This window comes from Delphinapterus leucas, chromosome 14 (genome assembly GCF_059928025.1).
Source record: "Delphinapterus leucas isolate spDelLeu-1000000601 "Yukka" chromosome 14, BTC_Dleu_Yukka2, whole genome shotgun sequence".
Lineage (NCBI taxonomy): Eukaryota > Metazoa > Chordata > Mammalia > Artiodactyla > Monodontidae > Delphinapterus > Delphinapterus leucas.
The window spans coordinates 81,227,922-81,246,956 of NC_143142.1; positions in this window are offsets into that span (position 1 = coordinate 81,227,922).

The following is a 19,035-nucleotide window of genomic DNA, read 5'->3' on the forward strand; positions in this document are numbered from 1 at the left end:
AATCATGTTGAGTTCCCTGGTGGCCTAGTGGTTAGGATTCCGGGCTTTCACTGCTGTGGCCCAGGTTCAGTCCCTGGTCAGGGAACTGAGATCCTGCAAGCTGCATGGCATGGCTAAAAAATAAATTAATGAAATTTAATTAAAATAAAAATTTTTTAAATCATGTAACTTTTTTCTTGGAATTTGTAAAATTCTTTATACAGTCTAGATATAAATCCTCAAGGGAGAATACATATAGCTAATACCTTCTCCAAAGCAATTGTTTGCATTTTCATTCTGTTGACGATATCCTTGTTTGAATAGAAATTCTTAGTTTTAATAAAGTTCTATTTATAAATATTTACTTTACGGTCAATGTTTGCTGTCCTGATTCGAAATCTTTGCTTACTGTAAGGTAGTGAGAGATTTTTCTTAGGTAACTTCTAGAGCTTTATTGTTTTCTCTTAAACTTATAGGTCAGTGCTCTATTGGAAGTGGTCTTTTATTTGGTGTGATGTAGCAATTAGTTCCAGGTGGCTATATGGTTGAGTTGGCACCTTTTTTTTTTTGAAAAAATGTTTCCATACTGAACTGTTATAAATCAGGCACCACAGGGATTTGGGTCTGTTTTTGGACTCTCTTCTCTTCCATTAGTCTGTCTTTCCTCCTGCTAATACCTTGTTGTCTTAATTACTGTAGCTTTATATTATTTTAATATCCAGTCATATAATTCCTCTAAGTTTGTTCTCCTTTAACATTTTCTTGGCTATTTTTGACTCTTGGTATTTCCAAATGAATGTTAGAATCAACTTTTCAGTTTCCACAAAATAAACCTTCTGAGGTTTTTGACTGGAATTACACAGAATCTACAGGTCAATTTGTATAAATGTGCCATCTTTACAATTTTGAGCCTTCCAATTCACAAACATGATATATTCCTCCATTTATTTAGTCTTTAGTTTCTCCCAGTTACATATTGTAGCTTATAGAACACAAGTTTTCCCATCTTCTGTTATATCCCTAACTATTTTGATGTATTTCATGCTATTACAAAATAGTATTGGTTTTTAACATTTGTTATTTGATATGTAAGTATTAGTTTCTAGAACAGAGAAATACACATGATTGTGTATGTTGACTTTACATCCAGTAACCTTACTAACTTCACTTATTAGTTCTTATAGTTTGTGGATTGATTTGAATTTTCTACTTACACAATCATACTGTAGGAAAATGACAGTTTCATTTCTTCCTTTCTATTCCTATTTAATTTCCTTTTCACTTGTTAAGACCTCTCCTCTTGTATAATACTGACCAGTATTAGTTTTAGAAGGTACCCCTTTCTTATTTATGACTTGTGGGGGAAAGCTTTCAATAATTCACCACTAAGGATTATTGCTTTAGGTTTTCTGCAGATAGCTGTTACCATATCACATGTTTTTCCTTTTATTTTTAGTTTGTCAATTTTTAAAAAATGGTAAACTCATGCTCAATTTTTTCAAATTCACCTTATTTATCTATTGAGATTTTTCTTGTTTATTTTGTTAATATGGTTTATTGTGTAAATTGCAATGATTGATAATCAAATGCTAAATGAATTTCATATTCCTGGAATATATTCAACTCCTTTGTTTTATATTAATCTTTTTAACCACCAGATTTTTCTTGCTAACATTTCTGTTCACGTTTTTAGTGGGAGATATTTGTCATAAAGTTCTTATCAGGTCTTAGTATCTAGGCTGTTTTGACCTCATAAAATGAATTGGGATGTGTTCACTTATTTTCTTTTATCTGGAAAATTTTGTGAAAAATTAGTACCATTTCCTGGTGTGAAAATATTTTCTTTATAAATTCTTCATAAATAATCGTTGCTGGATTTTAGACACTCTTTTCTTTTAAATATCTCTCATTCATTCATTCATATAGTACATATTTACTTAATGTCCATTCTAACTCAGGCATTATGCTAGCCCCTGGGGATAGAATGGTGAGCAAAAACAAACATGGTCCTTACCCACGCTGAACTCACAGCTTAGTCAGTGGGGGAGATAGAGAGTGGTCAAATAATTTTAAAACGTGGACCACAGCTCTGTTGAGCACTGAAGAGTATCAGTGTTCAGACATCATGGCAGGGGGACCTGATCTGAGTCATGATTGCGGAAGCTTCCTGAGGAAGCCAATAATCAGAAATAGATCAATTAATTTCATTTTTCTCATTTGAACTGACATCTAATTCATATGGCTAGAATTCTGTAAATGAGAATAACTGACTATCCAATGTGGCTCATTTTCTGTGCTCTGTAGAGAATTTCCCAACCTAAAGGAGTTTCCATAATCAAATTCATGGCTTTCGCACTAAATGAGAATCTGGCACAAAAACTACATGTTTAAGTCAAAAAAGAAAGACTACAGGCAATAAACAAGCCTCATTGGGCTTTTAATAGCAACGATTAAAATAAATACTTGCTGCTTGTCTTAAATTCAGTATAGTAGTTTTTCTTATTTTCACTTGTTCACAAATATATTTAAGTCTGCATTTTCCAGGATGTTGTATTTTATAAAATTTTTTATTCATTAGTTTTATAAATATAATATTTATATTTTATGTTAACTGTTGTTGGAATACACTATTATAATCACTTTCCTAACTCTTCTACTGAACTCAAATACAACACTTGAATACCCTAGAGAGAAAACAAACCTTGCTTCCTCAAAATTCTTCTCAATAATGAAAAATGCTAAGTGTTGTTCTGTGTGGGAAGTGTAATATGAAACCATGCCAAATACAGGCAGCAGGATAATGTACACAATATGTTTCAAAGTCCTTTTGTATTTTCTAGGGAAAAAATCAGTAGTGTTTAATTAATAAATGTAAAAAGCTATTTTAAATTTAAAAACATATACCATTTTGAGTAAGAATATAGACACTAATGTAGTTACAGGTAAAAATAAAAGAAGGTATCCAAAAATAATTTCAAAATTCCCTAAGGAGACAACTGTCAAAGAGTTTTAAATTTAAGTTCTTTTGGGACATAGTGAGTGTAGAGGTTTTACTAAATACGTTACGTCAAATATCACTTTAACTGAGAAACTTGTAAAACTATGAAATTGGAGGCCATTCTAAATATCACAAAAACTGCTGTGAAGTTTTCCAATGATGGAATTTTTTATTGTTTAAAACAGATTTTACAGATGCAAATGGATAAATGTTTAACATGTCAAATTGGTACTTTAGTTTGAAATAGCAAATTTTTAGCAAATGATTTTTGATCACATTCCTAAAGTCGATATTATTGGAAAAAATATACTCAGAGAAATGAAAATATTGAAATGTGTACAAGTCATCGTTTGAATAATACAGAGTAGCCAGACTAAGGTAGAATTATAAATATTTTTAAATCTTTTCTGTTAGGCCAGAGGCTCTGTGAAATTACACCTTGTAAAAACAATTTACAATAATGAAAATGTGGGATATACTTTTGCTGAATTGAAGAATCTATTTGTCTATCATACATACATATACTCTCACACACTCACGCATAGACTCAGAACAAATAGAAAATAGAGAGGCATAAAGACAGAAATACAATCAGATATGCCTCTTGGTTATGGTGAGAAGTAAAAAGGTTAATATATGTGAAATGCTTAGGAAGTTGCTTGACAGTTTCTCTTGCTTTTTCTCTCTTTTTCTCTGTCTCCAAATTTCAATTTAAGATGGCATACAGTTCAGTTTATCTATAATTTTATTTGCAGAAATTATTCTTATCTAAAGATAAATGTTATAAAATATGTTAGTTGATAAGCATTTAAAAAACGAATTATCCTCAAATCAAACTTGATTGATGAAATTACAAAACTTCATGATTTTAATGCCACCTTATGTGTTCAAAATTATCACTACTGAACTTTAAAAAAATGCTGTTTCAATAGAAAGCTTTTCTCGTATGGTTGTATTTCACATTCAAAAATGGGAAAGAAAAATTCTAAACAACTAGCAGGCATTCTTCATTTTTCCAAAAGCAAATCAATATCTTACTGTCAATTGTAAAAAATACTTTTCAATAAATTAATTTATCAGAATATTAAAATGTAAAAATGAGCATGCCCATTTTCACTTATCTCTAGAGAGGAAAATCATATGCATTGAATTAAATGTGCTAGAGCAACTTCAAGTCTTCTGTAATTGTAGACCGTCATGTGCTCTTGAGAAACATTTTAGGAAAGTGAATTGTACACTGTCCTCATTTTCTAATTTTAAGTTGTTAAAGGCATTGTTGAATGTCAGTTTATATTTCCTCTTATTATTACCTCTTCAAAGAGCCAAAATATACTAATTAAAATCCAAAATATTTTTCCCTTATGGTTTTTGATTTCCCAAATATCAACAGAGACTAAAAATGGATTTTTTGGACAATTCAATTTTTGCGTGTGTGGCGACTGCAGTCTTTTAGCTATTTCACAGTAATCTGTAAAGAAACTTTTCTGTGCTACCAAACTAACATCAAAACTTTAGAACAGTGATTAATAAACTGAAGCTGTTCAAATACTCTAAAGTATTTGAATTGCAATATAAGTACAATAGTCAAAGCAATAAGAGGTAATTTTTTGATTCGTTGTGGTCGTTCTGATGACATATGTCATTTGCTTGGTTTGTGATGGTTTTCTTCATTTTTTGAATTGGTTTCATGATGTTTTTCCTGTAAATTAATGACATGGGTAGCTGTCTCTTATTGTGATGGCTCTCAAAAAGACCAGCCAGTTTTGCCTAATGTCAAGGTATCTAATTTAAATAAGGTAATATTTATTACATTTATTCCCTTGAATGCAATATATCTGTAGTGCCATGAACCCTTTACATTTTAACATTATCTGAAGAAACACCATAAAATTTATTTTCTCTTAATCCTGTGATTGGCATTTGGATTGATTTTTACTGCTTCCTTTTCCCTCATTTTATATCATTTAACTTTTGTATTGATACTGACTTTAATTGGTAATTGTTAAAATTTTATTTCTTAAGTACTTTCACTTTTGTGTGAGCTTAGACTAAATTGTGATGGATGGCCATGGTAAATGATAATTTGAGGAAGGGATTTAATGGTCATGGATTGTCTTTCTGTATTGCTGTATAACAAATTATACCACAATGTAGTGACTTAAAACAGCATTTATTGTCTCATAGTTTCTGTGGGTTAGGAATCAGGTATGGCTCAGTTGGGTCCTGTCTCTGAGTCCCTCAAAGGGCTTTAGTTAAAGTGTCTGCCTCGGCTACAGTGGTCTTTAGCTCCATCTTGGGGTGGATCTGCTTCCAAGCTCCCTCAAATTGTTGTAGGCAGGATTTAACTTCTCATAAACTGTTGACCAGGGTCGGCCCTCAGTTCCTTACCATGTGAGCCTCTCCACAGGAAAGCTTATGACATGGCTCTTGGCTTCATCAGAATGACCAAGAGAGGGGGTGATAGGCAGAGTGCTCGTAAGACAGAGGTGGTGTCCTTTCATAACCTAATTTCAGAAGTGACATCTCATCACTTTTGCAATATTATATTAATTAGAATCATGTCATTAGAACTAGCCCCCAGTGAGTGGGAGGGAATTACACAAGGTTGTGACTATCAAACTGTGGGAATAACTGGGGGGACATTTTAGAAATGTGCTTACTACACTTTCTTTTCATAATGATAATAATAAAGATATTATTCATGTGCATTGAAAGAAAACATTTTGATCTGACTGTTTAAAAATCATTTTATCCAATTATCCTTAGGTTAAGGAAACATTTGAAACCATAGAACAAAACACAGGTTTGTGGCTTGAAGTCATAGCCATAGTCTTGCTTTTTATTGGCATTTATTAACACCTGATTAATCACATTAATTGTTATATAACTACTATCTATATTTGATATTTTTAAATGAGTTAAAATGAAAGATTTTTATATGCCATAACATTTATGTTGCTAAATAACCAGTGCTGAATTCTTAATACAAAATGTCAACACTTGGAACACCAATTTGATTGTATTTTTTACCTGAAGCCATGGAAGCTACAAGGAAGCTACAAGTCATGGAAGCTACAAGTTGAAAGAAAATCAGTATCAAGCACAAATTTTACCTAGTGAAATTTCCTTTAGGAATGAAAGGGAAATAAATCAGACGAGAGAAAACTAAAAGATGTTGCCATTAGCAGACTTACCCTTAAAGATTGGCTATGGAAGCTCTTCAAGCAAAACAGAAATGATAAAAGAAGGAATCTTGGAGCATTGGAAAACAAGAAAGAAATCAAACAGCAAAAATAGGATTACATATAAAAGGATGTCTTTCTCCTCATAGGTTTTGTAAATCACATTTGATGATTGAAATGATAATTACACCACCATCTTATACTCAAGAAAGTGATGTTTAAGAACAGGGGAGGTAAAAGGACTTAAACAGAAGTTTTCCTCACTTCACTTAACGTGGTGAAACATTAATTCCAGTAGACTATGATATCACATCTGTCTATTTTTATTCCCAGGGCAACCAGTATGAAAACTGTATGAAGTGAGTGTATGAACAGTCAAAAATTCTACAGATACATCAAGCAGATGGAATCCTAAGAAATGTTCAAATGGCCTATAGGAAAACAAAAAAGAGAAAGGAATGAAACAGAGGAAACAAACAGAAAACATAATAAAATTCCTTAGACTTAAGGTCCAACATATCAATAATTACCTCAAATGTAAATGGCTTAAATACAGCAATTAGACAGAGATTGGCAGGGTGGATAAGACAAGCAAACAAAACAAAGCAAAAAAACATGAGCACACTATATACTATTGTGTTTAACAAGAAATTTAATTTAACAAAAAATTCATTTCAAATTCAGTGACATAAATAGCTTGAAAAATGAATGGAAAAAATACGCCATCCAGACATTTTTTTTTTAAAGCTAGGGTAGTACATTAATGTCAGAGAAGGTATTTCATAGCAGAACAAAACAAAACAAACAAACAAAAAACCACCATAGACCTAGGCAAAGAGGGAAATTTATCAGTCCATTAGGAATACATCACAAGCCTAAATGAGTGTACATCAAAACAACACAGTCTCCAAATATGTGAAGCAAAGCCTGATAGAGCTGAAAGGAGAAAGAGATATATCAAAAATTGGGGACTTCTACAACCCCTCTAAGCAACTGATGAGTTAACTGATGGGTCTAGCAGATTACTAGATGGAGAACCAACAAAGATGTAGAAGATCTAGATAATCAACCAAAATGATCTAATTATCATATATAGAACATTCCACCCCCCAAATGCAGAATATACATATTTTCAAGTGCCGTGGAATGTTAACAAAGATAGACCAAATCCTAAGCCAAAAAAAAAAAAATCTTCAACAAATTCAAAAAATTGAAATCATGCAGGTATGTTCTCTTACCATAGTGAAATCAACTAAAAAGCAACAATAGAAATATTTCTAAAGAAGTAGAAATTAAATAGTACATGTCTAAATAATCCATGGGTCAATTAGGATTTCTCAAAGGAAATAAAAATTATACAGAAGTGAATTAAATGAAGATATAACATCAAATATTTGTGGGGCAACTAAAGCAGTGCAGAGAAGGAAATTTGTAGAACTAAATTCTTACATTAGAAACAAGGAAGGGTCTCAAAACAGTAATGTAAGTTTCTACCTCAAGAAACTAGAAAAAGAAGAGCAAAATATACCCAAAAAAGAAGAAAGAAGGAAATAATAAAGGTATAAGCAGATATCAATGAAATTAAAAACAGGAAATTCTCAATGAAATTGATTTCATTGAAATCAGTCAATGAAATTAAAAAGAGGAAATTCTGTATTTCTCAATAGAGAAAATCAATGAACTCAAAGCTGGTTCTTCAAAAAAATCAAGAGTATTTGATAAACATTTACCAATACTGACAAAAAGGAAAAGAGAGTAGACATAAATCATGAACATCAAGATTAAAATAGGGGACATCACTACACATCCTGCAGTCATTATGAGGAAAATAAGGGAATATTATTAAGCACCTTTATGTTCATAAATTGACAACCTAGAAGGTGTGGATCAATTCCTTAAAACCATAAAATATCAAAAGTCAACCAAGATGAAAGACAATAGTTGAAGTCTAACAAACATTAAAGAAATTTGAATTTATGACTAAAAATTTTCCAAAAATGAAATTGCCATGTCTATATAGCTTCACTGGAGAATTCTTTTGTTCAGGCTACCATAACAAAATACCACAGGGAAGTCCAAGATCAAGGTGCCATAATGGTTGCATTTTGGTGAGGTCGTTTTCTGATTCATAGCTGGTGCTTTTTCACTGTGTCCTCACTTGTGGAAGGGGTAAGCAAGCTCTTGGGGTCTTTTTTATAAAGGTACTAATCCCATTCAGGAGGGCTCCTGACCTAAGTACCTTGCAAAGGCCCCTCCTCCTAATACCATCATACAGAGCACTAGGATTTTAACATATAATTTTGGGGAGGACACAAACATTTGGACCATAGCACTACCAAATATTTAAGGTATCAATACCAATTTTACACATGTTCTTCCTAAATATAAAAGAGGGAATATTTTCCAACCTAATTTTTTAAAGCCATTATTACCCTGATCCTGAAACCAGACAAAGGCAATACAAAAAAAGAAAACTGTAGTCTGATATCTTGCATGAACTTATGTAAAAATCTTCAACAACATCATACCATGACAAATTCAAAAACGTTACAAATAATTATACACAATGACCAAAAGGAATTTATTCCAGATATACAAGACTTCCAACATTTGAAAATAAATCAGTGTAATTTCCTATACCAACAGGCTAAGGAATAAACATCATATAATTATATCAACTGATACAGAAAAGCATTTGATACAATTCGACATTCATTTATGATAGAAAAAAGTCCCAGCGATCTAAGAATGGAGAGGAATGCCTGGACTTGATAAAAAGCACCTGGAAAAAAACTTTACAACTATTATCACGCTTAATGCTGAAAGATTGAATGCTTTTCCCCTAAGATTGGGAACATGGAAAGAATGTCTGCTCTTTTATTTAACATAGCACTGGAAGTTCTAGCCACTGCAACAATGCAAGAAAAAGAAATAAAGGGCATTTAGATCAAAAAGGAAGTTATAAAACTGTTCCCATTTACAGATGGCATTACTGTCTATATAGAAAAATGCCAAGAAATTTGCAAAACCCAAAGCAAAACTGTTAGAATTAGTGCGTTCAGCAAGTTTGCAGTATACAAGAGCACCACACCAAAAATCAATTGCATTTCTATATACTAATATAAGTGCATGAAAAAATAAAAGAAAAAAATATCATTTGTAATCACTCCAAAGAAAATGCAACCTAAAACATATATAGGCCCTGTATATTGATAATTGCAAACTTCTGCTGAAAGAATCCAAAAATCTAAATAAATGGAGAGGCATGCTGTGTCCATAGGTTTGAAGACTCAGTGTAATAAAGATTTTACTTCTCCCCAAACTGATGTATTGGTTTAATGCAATTTTCATCAAAACCCAGTAAGTTTTTTTTGTACACATAGATGAGATTGTTTTAAAGTTTATAAAGAAATGCACAAGCTCTAGAATAGTATAGTATGTAAACAGATAAAAATACATTTTTAGCTATCAGGGAAATGCAAATTAAAACCACACAGAGATATGCCTATCAGAATGGCTAAAATGAAAAAAATAGTGACAATGCTTATGCTGGAGAGGAAGAAAATGTAAAATGGTATAGTCACTCTGGAAAACAGTTTGCCAGTTTCTTATAACACTAAACATGCAATTACTTTATTTCCCAACAGTTGAACTCATGGACATTTATACTATAGAAATGAAAATTTATGTTCATGCAAAACCATTATATCAATGTTTATAGCTGTTTTATTTCTAATAGCCAAAAACTGAAAACAGATCAGATGTCTTTCAATAGGTTAGCAGGTTAAACAAACTGTGGCATATACCTACCATGGGATACTCCTCAGCAATGAACACAAAAACTCCAAATCAGAATATTTATACTTGCAACAACTTGGATGATTTCCAGAGTACTATGCAGAGTGAATGAGTGAAACAGCCAATCTGTAAAGATTGCATGATGCATTATTAAACTTCCATAATATTTTTGTGATGAGAAAATTTTAGAAATGAGAAAATTTAGAAATGGAGATAATTTAGTGGCTTCCAGGGATTAGTGACAGGGTGAGGGAACATGAAGACTGTGGGTTCTGTCTTGACTGGAGTGGTGGATACACAAACCCATACATATGATAAAATTGTATGGAAAAAATATATAGACAAACCAAATGGATACAAGTTAAACTGAGAAAATCTGAATAAGTTCAGTGAACTGTATTGATCTCAATATCCTGACTGGGACATTGTACATAGTTTTGGAAGATGTCATCACTGGGAGAAACTGGCTAACATGTTCATGGATTTCTTGGTATTATTCCTACAACTGCATGTAAATTTACAGTTATCTCAATAAAAATTCAATTATAAAGTATGTACCTTTCTTATTTTGCATTTTCTCTTCATCTCTTAGTATTTCTGGCTCCAGAATGTAAAAAAAATAAATAAATAAAAACCTCTCAACTAATATATATATTCATTAATATTTATTACAAGGCTACATAATAAGGATTGACATTTTAATTGTAGAGTACAGATATTTCAAAATAGTAGGAGAGAAGGTTCAGTTTACTCAATATTAGAGTAGAAATCTCTTCTGTCTTTGGAGTAGTTGAATCCCCTAACTTTTCAAGTGTTTTGTGTTATGGAAACCTCAAATATGTTTTTTTTTAAATTCTTTACCCTTAAGGTTTAGACTCAAGAGTAGTTTAAAGGAAATTCCATCCATATGTTTATAATTTAATATGTTAGGCTGCTTTTTTTCTTTTCTTTTTTATATTTGATGTCTGAGAACTCTCTTGAACTACTTCTTTCAGGGATCTTTTGGCAAGATTAGACTACGTCACAAACCAAAAATTTCAGTTTGGATTTCAGCATACAACAATAATGTGTAGATTCTGTACAATGCCAAGAAGTTTTCTCATTTTGAATCTAAATGCCATAAATACAGAGTTGAAGGTTAATCAGTGGCATTGAAAATAATTCTGGTTAATGTTAACTCAGAGTCAATAAATTATTTTATTCTTAAGGTGTACTTGATTTTGGAAATTTGTTAGTTTTCTTAGTAATTCTTAAAAATATTTTTTTATCTTACCACTTACTATCTAACAGGAATGAATGTTCAGTGAACTATTTCAACTGCACATCTGCCTCTACTTGACCAGACCTATCAAATAATTTTTTAAAAGTCTAGTCTTTTAAAATAGGCCCTGCTCTTTTCTATCATAGCATAAACCATGCTTAGTAAGCATGTATGATTTGGATGTAAAAATATAATCTTAGTGTATGTTAGTGATTATTAATTCATGGTCTACAATGAAATAAACATTTACTGAGAACGTGATAGTCTATGCAGATGATTTATATCTTTTGAATCCGAAAAAGACTTTATAAGTATGTTACATGAACCTTGGAAACAATAATGAAACAGAAATTTATATCCAAAATACATTGAAAGTAACTATAATTTTCCCTTAAGTCTTTGCTGCTGTGTAATTGTAGCAAAAACAGAAGAGTATTTTGCCATGAAGGAATTATTTTCACCAAGTACTGTTGACATTCCTAAATACACACAAAAGTGTAGTTCAATCTGCTAAATAATACTATTAAAATCATACACAACCCAGTTAAAATGTGTATTTTCTATTTGTATAGATATGTATATGTACATTGTGTATATACACACGTACACACACATGTATATACATACACACTCATGTATGTGGTATACATTTTTTGAGGTGGCTTGGGAAAGCACCTTCAGGGTACTGAGACCTAAATTCCTTAATTTTCTTCTTTTCAACAGTCAGTTTAATGCTACGTTGATGCGGGAAAGCTGGGCTCCAAAATAAAATCTTGCTCTGAGACTAAGGTTGTGAGAACAGGGCATGAAGTGTTCGTGCCACAACCTTCTTCTTCACCCAGTCTTCCTAGCATTTATTTTTTTACTTTTATTAAAAATTTTTTTTTTTTTTTTGCGGTATGCGGGCCTCTCACTGTTGTGGCCTCTCCCATTGTGGAGCACAGGCTCCGGACGCGCAGGCTCAGTGGCCATGGCTCACGGCCCGGCCGAGCCGCGGCATGTGGGATCTTTCCGGACAGGGACACGAACCCATGTCCCCTGCGTCGGCAGGCGGACTCTCAACCACTGCGCCATCAGGGAAGCCCCTTCCTAGCATTTAGATCTTTCTATTATAAGAAACAATTGGCTGATAAATTCTGTAGCCTTCTGGATGCTTTGATGGGTTGAAACTAAATTCTTCCCCCAAGCCCTCGCTTTCCTTAAATTAAGAGGCAATGAGACAACACGCTTTGCTGTGGTGTTTGGGTCAGGATGCTGATATTTATCCTGAACATTTGTGAAAGAAACAATTCAGTATAGTAGCAATAGTGCTAAACTTTGAGATGAAAGATCTAAATTAAGTCCTGTCTCTGCCACTTCTCAGGTTTCTTGACATTGGTCCAGGCACCCATACCTACCAAACAGAACTTCCATAAGCATCATGTAAGATGTACATTAAAAGTGTTTCAAAAATTGTTTTATTATACACATTTTATTATACATTGGAAGGTTGATGCTTGAAATTCTACTGTTAGCATTTTACCCTCTTAGTTTGAACCTTCATTGCCTTTAAAATTTTAAATACTCAGAGCAGAACATATTGAAATCCAAGGATTGAGGGAAGAGCATTCCACTCACAGGTCCCAAGGCAGGAATGAGCACGGCCTCTTCAAAGAATAGGAAGAAAGTCAGCTTGACCGGAGCAAGCAGGGAAGGTAGAGAAGGGCTGGCATGGTAGGAATTGAGGTCTGAAGGGAGGCTGGTGCTAGGTCATTTGAAACTGAGACTGTGGTTAAAAGTTTTCATTTTATTCTAATTGTTATAGGGAGGCATTGGTAAGTTTTAATTAGAGAGTTATATATTTTTATTTAATTTTTTTAAAGGATTCTTTGGCTGATGCATACCAAATAGAGAGAAGTGTTAATAGACATTTCAGTAGCAGTAATGTTGAGATGGGTGGGGATTGTTTCCACAAGACAGAGACAACGAAGGTGGATGGAAGTACATGGATCTAGCAAGTAGCTTGAAGAAATGAGGCAATAGAACTTGCTGACTAAATGTGGGTCAGAGAGAAACTAGGTTTTTGACTTGAGCTGTTGGATGGATGGTGTTGCCATTTACTGTGATGTTAACAATGGGAAAAAACAAATTTGCAGAGGGCTGAGGATCAAGATTTCAATTTGGTCAATGTTAAGGTCGAGGTAGATTCCTATTAGACACCCAAGTGGAGATATAGAGAAAATACTACATTAATCTAGAACTCAGGAGCAATTGAGGGACTGGAGATATGAATTTGGCAGTCAATGGCAAAGACATTCTCATTAGTGTCATCAAGCTTTGGACTCTCTAATATTTAGGGAGGAACAGTAGGGAGAAACAAAGGAGACCAAGAAGGAGGAGGTGATGGAATAATCAGAAGGGTGTGGTGATAAGGAAAACAAAAGACACATGTGTTTAAAAAGCAAGGAATTTTCAGCGGTTTTGAATATTACTGAAGTCAAGTTAGGCAAGGGAAAAAGATGAATATCCGATTTGAGGTCATTTGTGACCTTGACAAGTGGAATTTCTGTGGAATGGAGTGTGCAGATTTCCAGTTGAAATGGGTTGATGAGAAAATGGGATGTGAGGGGATGAAAGCAGAGGAACTAACACATTAGTTACATTGTCTCTTTTGTTATGGGTGCAGGGAAATGGGACATTTACTTGGTGAGGAAGGTGGTAATGATGCAATTGGTGTGCTAAAGAGAATGATCCAGTATTGAGGGAAAATTCATGTGACACTCTTGAAACAACTTATTATAAAACTATTAATATCCCCATTTGATAGATGAAGAAGCTTTATCACAAAGGTTAATTAAGTTGCTAAGGTCACAAGGTGGTAAATGACAAAGCAAGAATTTGAACTCATATCTTTGTAGTTTCAAAGTTCAATCTCTTTTCACTATGTCACCTGTTGTTGGCTGACTAATGCCCCCCAGCCCAGGTGCCCACGTCCTAACCCCTAATGTCCAGAGAACCTGCAGTAAGTTACCTTATATTATACAGTATGGTAAAAGAGACTCTGCAGGTGTGATTAACTTAAGCATTTTGAGATGGGGAGATTATTGTGGATTATCCAAGCAGGGCCAATGTAATCACAAGGGTCCTTATAAAAGGAAAGAGGATCAGTGTTAGTAATAGATGTGATGATGGTAACAAAGGATTGGGATGATGTGAGGAAGGGGCCACGAGCCAAGGGATGCAGTTGCCTTTAGATATGGATTCTCCCTTCAGATCCTCTAGAAGAAACCAGCCCTACCAACACCTTGATTCTAGCCCAGAGAGATTCATTTGGGGTTTCTGAACTTCAGAAATGTAACATAATAAGTCTGTGTTGTTTTAAGCCATTAAGTTTGTGGTAATTTGCTACAGGGGAAAGAGGAAACTAATATACCACCTTTACTGTATTGATTATTTGCAGAATTGTCTACTGCCTCTGAGCTCAACTTAAATGTGTTTTATCATGACACTGTCTAATGATTATACTGAATAAATAAATACTAACTTCTGTATTTAAAATGTTGCTTTACTTGACCATCAAGGCAAAGATGACAGTCTTACACAACTTCTTGTTGGGGGGTAGTAATTTTGAAACTTCTGAAGATTACTGTGGCAAATATTTTGGGTATGAGGCCCTCATTAGCTCTTACAAAGAGTAGCTGCAAACCCAAGGGCTGCCAAGTTACCTCTTGAACTCTGGGGGGTGTTGGTTCCTTAAATCTGATCTTTCTCTTGTCCGGAATAAAACCTGTCTTGCCCCATCTTTTCTGTATGCTCTCTATAGCATATGATGAACCAATACTCTTGTGATTTGGGGTAACTGGGCTTTTTAAAGACTTTTTCTTTGATCTGATCATTCAAAAGGGTGAATTTTTATCTCTTCCACCAATTTTAAGTTCTTTACACTGATAATTAAATTCCAGATCATGCGTAAGAAGTAAAGCTTCACAAACAATATCATACATGCCTTTATGTGAATATTGCTTTGCTTTAGTAAGAAGTAGTGTGAATGAAACAAAGTATTTGGAAATATTATTCATAGGTATAGCTCACAAATATCTAAATACATTAGAACGTCTCTACTTCTGATATCAATTTTTTTTTCTCTTAGCTTTTTGATGTGGAATACATTTCAGTCAATTTGTATTATTAATGTAAAGAATGTACTGTCAGGACAATTGAACAGACTTTAAGAATAAATATTTTTATTAAAATCTTTTATAACTGCATTTCAAAAGTAAATATGACAGTCATTTGGGTTATATTCTCCAAACTTCATTATTAAGCCTGTGAAAACTTGCCAGTCAGCTGACGTAGAATAGCTTGGCAGCTACATACACATTCCATCAAATGGGTGTGAGAAAACATTACCGAAACATACTGACATGAAAAGAACTTTCTCTTGTTCAGGACAAAGTGTAACCAGATCTATGAAGAATTTCTGACTTAGCTGCACACATTCTTTAAGAGCACGTGTGAATGGGGTGGATGGCTTAGGAATTTTGCTTAGGAAATGCATAGAAAAATTGGGATGGTTTGTGGTTTTGTTCACTGCAACCCTAAAATGGACATAAATATTGGAAAATGTTGATGAATTCAATATTAAAGAAAATTTATAATGTTAACAAATGAATACCTTTTCAATAAAGAACAAACAGAAGAAAGAATGGAAAGCATAGGTCCTCTCAGCACCATGTGGTTTGTCGTGAAACTGTGATAGGAGTTATTTCATAGGGTCATTCGTCTCACATTATGACTTAATAATTATAATTTTGAGTTGTTGGCTGTGTGCTCTTCTGGATTTTAATTTTCTAATATTTATGGACACAGTTTTATTGTCCTCTACATTATTTAATCTCTGTGAAATTACACAAAATTGTGTAAACAGCAGCAACGTAAATTCCAGCTTGAGGGCCACCTGCCCAGCTTTGGAAAGTGGTAGGATCTTTGACATGACAATGTTTTTGCTGTTCTTTCTAATAAAATGTGCACCCTGACTGTTAGCCACCTGGAAATTGTAGCAAGATTATTCTTACATGAAAATAAGATTCGACTGGGCTTTATAGTTCTACCACAGCTAATACTAATGTCAACTTTTGGCTTAAGGTCTCAATGGATATTTTGGCAAGATTAAGTTGGATTAGATTGCATGAGAAAATTGGGATAGTTTGTGGTTTTCTTCACTGAAACCTTGAAATTAACATAAATATTAAAAAATGCTAAGGAATTCAACAAGTGTCAGGCTCCCATACAAATAGGTAGTAAGTAGCACAGATTTTATATGAACTGTTAGAAGAAATATACTTAAGCTGTAAATGCAAATCTTAGATGAAATATCTTTCTGTCTTAAGATCTGTTCACTGGTGAAACATGTCAGGAATATTTTAAAACAGAACTTTCTTGAACCTGATTGACACCCCAAGTACCACACAAGAATAGTTAAATTATGTTATATCCTCCAAGAAATTCTAAATTATCTGAACCTAAGTTTGTGCTTGGCAGGCAAAGCACTATAAAAGCTTCAAGGTGATCAGCCTGCCAAAAAACAGAAATTTTATTTTTCCAAGGCTCATTACAAATGATACATTGGTACTTTATAACATGGATTGTGGATTTTGGATCTTTCTTTACTCCTTCGTTCATATTCTTGAAGAAGTAAGACTGATCACTTTACCTATGACCTAAAAGATTATTATTATTATTATTATTATTATTATTTTTGCGGTACGCGGGCCTCTCACTGCCGCGGCCTCCCCCGCCGCGGAGCACAGGCTCCGGACGCGCAGGCCCAGCGGCCATGGCCCCCGGGCCCAGCCGCTCCGCGGCACACGGGATCCTCCCGGACCGGGGCACGAACCCGCGTCCCCTGCACTGGCAGGCGGACTCCCAACTACTGCGCCACCAGGGAAGCCCAAAAGGTTATTATTTTAATGTAGCAATTCGTTTCTTAGCCTCTAAAAGCATAGAAAACATTGCTATTGTCTGGAAATGTAGCGATAACATCAAGATGCTATGTGGAGAGATTATTCTGAAATAGTTTATTTTATAAGAAATGAGGTTAATTTTTTATTATTAAGCATTATCTAAGGAACATTATTTTTCCCAAATAATTTTCCTGGAAACCTAGACTAAAGAAAAGACATCGCATTAATTTAAAACAGTGATACATGGTTTCAATAATTCTAGGTAATAGTAAGAAGTTAAAAAGATAGGAAGCAATGAAGAGTCGGCTAAAAAAAGCCAGGGCTTATCACATGAATTCCAGTTCTTTAAAATAAAGATAATTTCTATCTGATCAGATAATGCAATTTAAATTCAATAATGACTCTTGGAAAACATAAATATACACGTTTTATTGACAAAACGTTTGCATTTGTGCTTATTTTATACTTTTAGAAAATAAAGTATCTAAGCTTTAAATAAATGGCAACTTGCACAAGTTTTATATTGTTTAGTTGCCTTTTTTGTGCAAGTATTTCCTGCCTCTACATGATTCCAGAATCTCACATTCACATCAGCAAATGTAGACTATAACTGTCTGTATAATTTGCCACCATATGGATTTTTAAAATATAATATTTTTAAAATACTGTGGGCAAAGCTTGACCTATATCGATGTGATGTCATATGGCCATTCATTGTAATTATTTCACTTACTATCACAGCTGCAGTCTTCACGTTTAATATTTAGTGTTCTCTTGCAAAACATTCCTAAGGTATATTGTATTTTTCTGCATTGACCCATACAAAATGCATATGTTTTTATACTAATCACTTGTGCATGTTTGACAGGCCACATTTTAAAATACAATATGATGTTTTACTTTCCTGAATATTAAAAACTGATCCTTCTTTTTCTCTTTCTATCACAGTGTATGGTGTCATATCTATAGTAACTATTCCTTAGCATTATGTTTTATATCTGTATTAATCTATTTTCTCCTTGCTATGGCTTTTATTAACATTATTGCATATGCATTAGAGGTCCTGTGTGTCTTAGAAAAAACACTAAGAAGGGTTTCATATAAAATTCATTTCCTATAGGTTAATGGAAAGCAATACATATAAACAATAAAACAAAAATCCCTTTGGACCCTATTTTGTTCTGCCCTGATATTGTAACTTATGCCAAAAATGCTTTTATTTCTGGTCCACCTCATGCTTCTGAAGACTTCAGAGAGACTTCTCTCAGTATATAGGTATGTGTTAAGACACATACCTTCACTTCAGAGAGACTTCTCCCAGTATATAGGTATGTGTTAAATCACAACACACTGGCTATTTCTTTCAAAGACAGTTAAAATTTGTGTTAGCTTGATTTATTGCTATTGGTAGTTAGCAAGGTCCCAGGATGGCAGAAGCCATGTCTATTTTGTTCACTATCCAGAGGAGGCCAGAGGGAGGGCCTCAGATGTAGGGCCTTCAGGGGATGGAGGAGAGTCAAGCATAGGTCCCAGCAGCTGCTACCTGAAGGATGGGAAGCCAGGAGGAGCTGGGTGTGTGGAGAGAGGGGAGAGTGCACCTGCATAGCAATCAGATTGCACAAAGGAGATCACTGAGGTGAGATTTGTACAAGGTACAGACACACCAGGGTGGCGGAAGCATGGAGGAATGGACAAGCCTAGACCTTGCAGGTCCTCTAAGCAATGAGGAGGAGATTGAATTGACTCAAAACGCAATGTCGGGATCAGTTGACTACTTGTAGTTTGATTTAATGGGAGATATCTGAACGTAAAAATATCCAGCATTAGACTCTGTCAAATGTATTTATGAAATAATCTAAAAGGTGATCTCACTAT